General features: G+C 59.6%; 1 long non-coding RNA gene across 1 annotated transcript in view; it reads right to left on the bottom strand.

The window, feature by feature from the left end:
• The window catches only part of LOC146999948 (uncharacterized), a 172,244-nt gene extending 166,052 nt beyond the window's left edge, over positions 1–6,192 (bottom strand). Inside the window, exon 1 of the long non-coding RNA XR_015046272.1 lies at positions 6,125–6,192. This is a non-coding gene — a long non-coding RNA (uncharacterized LOC146999948). The remainder of the gene's footprint in view (positions 1–6,124) is intronic.
• Between the last annotated feature and the right edge of the window lie 235 nt (positions 6,193–6,427).

Below are 6,427 nucleotides of genomic sequence, written 5' to 3'. Positions count from 1 at the left end.
AGTCCCACCACGCCCGCAGCGCCGAGGCGACCCGAAACCTGACGGCCCCCTGGGAGCCCGAGGAGGCGACACCAACACGAGAGAGAGCGATGTCCACGCACCGATGCCGACCGACGAAGACCCACGAGCGGCAGCGGGTCCCCACGTCCGACGACGCGCCGGACGCGGCCAACAGCCGTCCTCCCACAAAACGGCCCGCCCCCGAGAGCGAGATTCAACCAACGCCAGACGCGGACCCTCTCGGCCCCGAGGAGGGGGAAGGAGGGCTCCCGCGATTCCGCCAGCCGTGGGAACGCTGCCACGGGAAGGGGGGACGAGGCGACAGCCACACAGCCCGAGAAGCACACAGCACGCAACACGCGCGGCACAGGCCCGCGTCGCGGGAGCGGCCAAAGTCGTGGACGCGAGCGAGAGGGACGCACGCGACGGAAGGCGCGGGTGAGGCACGGGAAGACGGGCGGGACCCGGGAGCCCACCGTCGCCTCCCCAACACCCCATCCCGCGGCGGCCCCCAGGAGGGGAGGAAGGTACCGCGCACGCGGGGGTGTGCACGGAGCCCTTTCCCCAGCCACCACCACACAACCGGGCCGACCGACCACACGGCCCCGCCACCACGGCAGGACGACCGACAGGCTCTGCCCCGCGTGATCCCTCCCCAAACTCGGAGCGGGGAGGCGCGGGCCGCGGTAGACGAGAGAGCAAACGCTGCGCGCGCAGGAGGTGGTCAGGGGGCGAGCCCTCGAGGGGACCGACCGGGAGAGACCCCTCGAGACCCACACCCTTTCCGGAAGATAGCTAGAGAAGGCAACTTTCTCACTGAGGGCGGGACGGACCCAAAACCCCGACGAGCTCCGGCAACCGAGAGGATACGTGCGACAAGCGCACACACAGGGAAGCGAGAAGACCCACAACGCGGGGGTCCGCGCGGGGGGGTCTGCGGCAACAGGAAGGTTCCCTTCCAAGGGTACTTTGAGCATCCGCGGACAGAGGAGACCCTGCAACCGGTCCCCCCCGAAAGGCCAGGCCCCCCCCCAAGCTTCCCACAAGGAAGCAAGGAGTTTCACGAAACTTCTCAAAAAGGCCAGCCGCGACCGCTCAGCACCAACCCTACGCGCAAGGTCCGCGAGTGCGCGGGGCTGGGCGCTCACCCGACGAAGGGGGCTTGTTTTTCCTAGCCCCCTCCTCTCCTCCTCGACCCCCCTTTCACGGGCTTCCCGGACACGAACGGGAAGGCACAGAGCCAGACAGATAACCGGCAACCGAGAGAGGATGCGTGCGACAAGAGAAGACCCACACGCGGGCATCCGCGCGGGGGGATCTGCGGCAGCAGGAAGGTTCTCTTCCAGGGGTATTTTGAGCATACGCGGACAGAGGAGACCCTGCAACAGGTCCCCCCCGAAAGGCAGGCCACTGCCACTCTCCAAGCTCCACACGAGGAGCAAGGAAGCTTCACGAAACTTTTCAAAAAGGCCAGCCGCGACCGCTCAGCACCATCCCTACGCGCAAGGTCCGCGAGTGCGCGGGGTGGGCGCTCGCCCAACGAAGGGGGCTTTTTTTTTTAAACCGCCCTTCCTCTAACCCTCGACCCCCCTTTCATGGGCTTCTCGGACACAAACGGGAAGGCACACAGCCAGACGGAGCACCGGAGGCACGCCAGAAAACGGGAAGCGCCACCACCAACTCAGAAGCGGGCACCTAGGTGGCAAAACCTGGAACGATCCAGGAGCACCTCTGCAAGAAACAACGCGCGTGCACACACCAGACGGGAAGGTTATGCATCGCCACCAGCCAACATACCCCGGCTCAGGGAAGATGGGCAAGCGATCCACGAGGACCACGCGAACCACTGCGAGAAGTGCGCGCGGGTCAGTGCTCGGGCCGGAGAGCCGCACCCCTGCCTTCCACACACCACCGGAATACGGATAGGGTGGAGAGACGAGGGGCCCGCTGGCAGAACGAGAAGAGCGGCCGCCATTCGCCATGAATGTCCGTCCCTCGCCTGGCGCGGCTTAGGCCCTGGCCCGAAGAGAACTCAGGAGCACCACATCGATCTAAGCAGAGTGAGCGACAACACGCAACCGGGAGAAACAAGCGAGATAGGCATGTCTTACACGCGGGGCAAGACAGTACGGATCCGGGCAGAGACACAACGAAGGTGCTGCCACAAAAAAAAAAAAAGTGCACTCGGGAGACACGTGGCAGGAAGACTCAGACACCACAATCAGGAGAGTGGAGGATTCGGGACTCTCCACCTCCCCCCCGCCAAAAAAAAAAAAATGCACTCGGGAGGCAAGTTGCAGGAAGAACCAAGACACCGCAGACAGGAGAGTGGAGGATTCGGGACTCTCCACATCCCCCCCCCGCCAAAAAAAAAAAAAAAAAAAATGCACTCGGGAGGCATGTGGCAGGAAGAACCAAGACACCGCAGACAGGAGAGTGGAGGATTCGGGACTCTCCACCTCCCCCCCGCCAAAAAAAAAAAAAAAAAAATGCACTTGGGAGGCATGTGGCAGGAAGAACCAAGACTCCGCAGACAGGAGAGTGGAGGATTCGGGACTCTCCACCTCCCCCCCGCCAAAAAAAAAAAAAAAAAAATGCACTCGGGAGGCGTGTGGAAGACGGGGAAACGAAAGACAGTGGAGGTTCGGGACTCCCAGGGAAAAAAAAAAAAAAAAAAAAAACAGCGGGAGGAACACGAAACACTATAGCACGAGACCAGCTGGCTGCAACCATTCCACACAGGACACAGGTGTGACAACGACAACGTGGAAATCGGGAAAAACGCCTGAGAACGCAGCAATATCATAGCCCCTGGTTGTCACAAGCTGCCCAGCAAGCGCACACACAAACGGGAAGCAAAAGCACGGAAAGCAGGAAGCATGTCTCGGGCACAGTTTCAGGCACGGCGACAGACCCAAGCCGATATGCAAAGAAAAATAGGCTGGACAAGCAAACAGCCTTGATTGAAAGGGTCTTTTCTCTTTAGTGTCCTTTAGTGTCCTTTAGTGTAAATAGGGAAAGGACAGCGTGTCACTACATATCTCCAGGTCCAATAGGAACAGATAGAATAGATCAAAACCATAAAAATGACAGGGAGGAAGATGACAGCCCACAGAGAACAACTGGAAGTCATACATGGGGGGGTGGCCCAAAAATGTCCCCATGAAGAAAAGAACCGGACGTCAAACGAACAACTGGTCGACCTGACAACCGGGAATACTCAAAATACCGATAGGTAAATGAAAAAAAGGCGGGACCATAGCTTTCCCTCAGCTTCAGAAGTAAAGCGCCCCCGGTGACAAAGACAGAGAGGGCTTCTGGAGAAAAAAAAGATCCGACACTCCAGCTGGCCCGGCCACATCGGCTTGTAAGCCGGGCCCGTCGCGTCCTCTCGGACTCAGAAGTACAGTGACACCGGTGACAGGGTCACGGAGGGCTTCTGGAGGAAAAAAAGATCCGACACTCCAGCTGGCCGGGCCATATCGGCTTGTAAGCCGGGCCCCTCGCGTCCTCTCGGACTCAGAAGTACAGTGACACCGGTGACAGGGACAGAGAGGGCTTCTGGAGGAAAAAAAGATCCCAACCTCCAGCACCGGGCCACGTCGGCTTGTAAGCCGGGCCCCTCGCGTCCTCTCGGACTCAGAAGTACAGTGACACCGGTGACAGGGACAGAGAAGGCTTCTGGAGGAAAAAAAGATCCGACACTCCAGCTGGCCGGGCCACATCGGCTTGTAAGCCGGGCCCCTCGCGTCCTCTCGGACTCAGAAGTACAGTGACACCGGTGACAGGGACAGAGAGGGCTTCTGGAGGAAAAAAAAAAAAAAAAAAGATCCGAACCTCCAGCACCGGGCCACGTCGGCTTGTAAGCCGGGCCCGTCGCGTCCTCTCGGACTCAGAAGTACAGTGACACCGGTGACAGGGACAGAGAGGGCTTCTGGAGGAAAAAAAAAAAAAAAAAAGATCCGAACCTCCAGCACCGGGCCACGTCGGCTTGTAAGCCGGGCCCCTCGCGTCCTCTCGGACTCAGAAGTACAGTGACACCGGTGACAGGGACAGAGAAGGCTTCTGGAGGAAAAAAAGATCCGACACTCCAGCTGGCCGGGCCACATCGGCTTGTAAGCCGGGCCCCTCGCGTCCTCTCGGACTCGGAAGTACAGTGACACCGGTGACAGGGACAGAGAGGGCTTCTGGAGGAAAAAAAAGATCCGAACCTCCAGCACCGGGCCACGTCGGCTTGTAAGCCGGGCCCGTCGCGTCCTCTCGGACTCAGAAGTACAGTGACACCGGTGACAGGGACACGGAGGGCTTCTGGAGGAAAAAAAGATCCGAACCTCCAGCTGGCCTGGCCACGTCGGCTTGTAAGCCGGGCCCGTCGCGTCCTCTCGGACTCAGAAGTACAGGGACACCGGTGACAGGGACACGGAGGGCTTCTGGAGGAAAAAAAGATCCCAACCTCCAGCTGGCCGGGCCACATCGGCTTGTAAGCCGGGCCCGTCGCGTCCTCTCGGACTCAGAAGTACAGTGACACCGGTGACAGGGACACGGAGGGCTTCTGGAGGAAAAAAAGATCCGACACTCCAGCTGGCCGGGCCACATCGGCTTGTAAGCCGGGCCCGTCGCGTCCTCTCGGACTCAGAAGTACAGGGACACCGGTGACAGGGACACGGAGGGCTTCTGGAGGAAAAAAAGATCCCAACCTCCAGCTGGCCGGGCCACATCGGCTTGTAAGCCGGGCCCGTCGCGTCCTCTCGCACTCAGAAGTACAGTGACACCGGTGACAGGGACACGGAGGGCTTCTGGAGGAAAAAAAGATCCGACACCCCAGCTGGCCGGGCCACATCGACTTGTAAGCCGGGCCCGTCGCGTCCTATCGGACTCAGAAGTACAGTGACACCGGTGACAGGGACACGGAGGTCTTCTGGAGGAAAAAAAGATCCGACACTCCAGCTGGCCGGGCCACATCGGCTTGTAAGCCGGGCCCCTCGCGTCCTCTCGGACTCAGAAGTACAGTGACACCGGTGACAGGGACAGAGGGGGCTTCTGGAGGAAAAAAAAAAAAAAAAAAAAGATCCGATCCTCCAGCACCGGGCCACGTCGGCTTGTAAGCCGGGCCCGTCGCGTCCTCTCGGACTCAGAAGTACAGTGACACCGGTGACAGGGACACGGAGGGCTTCTGGAGGAAAAAAAGATCCGAACCTCCAGCTGGCCGGGCCACGTCGGCTTGTAAGCTGGGCCCGGCGCGTCCTCTCGGACTCAGAAGTACAGGGACACCGGTGACAGGGACACGGAGGGCTTCTGGAGGAAAAAAAGATCCCAACCTCCAGCTGGCCGGGCCACATCGGCTTGTAAGCCGGGCCCGTCGCGTCCTCTCGGACTCAGAAGTACAGTGACACCGGTGACAGGGACACGGAGGGCTTCTGGAGGAAAAAAAGATCCGACACTCCAGCTGGCCGGGCCACATCGGCTTGTAAGCCGGGCCCGTCGCGTTCTCTCGGACTCAGAAGTACAGTGTCCCGGGTGACAGGGACAGAGAGGGCTCCTGGAGGAAAAAAAAAAAAAAAAAAAAAAAAAAAAGATCTGAACCTCCAGCACCGGGCCACGTCGGCTTGTAAGCCGGGCCAGTCGGGTCCTCTCGGACTCAGAAGTACAATGTCCCCGGTGACGGGGACAGAGAAGGCTTCTGGAAGAAAAAAAAAATAAAAATGCGTAGGACTTTAAGCCTTCTGGTCGACCTAATAACGTCGCCACCAACCTTCTATTTCCCCAAAGGGCGCGCAGCAACTCGGTCTGCTTTGCCCATCTCCCGGTACAACCTCCTTGGTACAGACTGTCCCTCCACACGACACCATCTCCGATACGCCCCGCCTGCTTGCCGGGTCTCATGTCACCCTGGCCGCCTCACCACAGGCACTTCCCTCCTCTGTGTCACCAAGCGGAGACGGCAGGAGCGTTGCGGAAACTTGTCACCACTAGGTGTCGCCCGACAACGGTCTCCATCAACCAAACAAACCAATACAGATCGCTCACGCGCCGCCACATTCATTCACTCATTCGGTCTCTCCCGAGGGTCCTCCCGAGCTCAGGGTGGGACACTCGCGCACGCACCACGGAGCAGCGTACCCACCCACCACTTCTCCCGAGTGGCACAAACGGTCCCCATCGTCCCGCCCGAACATAGCGAACGCGGGCTAGACTCGGGCACCCAAAAACGAAAGTAGGACAGTGAGTGGTGAAAACAGGCGAAACCGTTCTCTAAGTCAAAGTACGTGGCTGGGAATCGGTCTGCGGGGCGAGGGAACAGGCACAATTAGGGGAACGGAGCACAGTATAGGAAGGGAGCATCTAAGCACGGTGTCAGTGGAAGGTGGCGGCGACCTCAGTTCCACCCCATTTAGGTCTCATTTTTAAAACACTCTACCGCTTGGGG

The sequence above is a fragment of the Mus caroli genome, unplaced genomic scaffold, assembly GCF_978045245.1.
Source record: "Mus caroli unplaced genomic scaffold, Mus_caroli_1 scaffold_33, whole genome shotgun sequence".
Classification (NCBI taxonomy): domain Eukaryota; kingdom Metazoa; phylum Chordata; class Mammalia; order Rodentia; family Muridae; genus Mus; species Mus caroli.
Note: the sequence above shows the minus strand (reverse complement) of the source record. Positions and strands in the feature narration are given on the sequence as shown.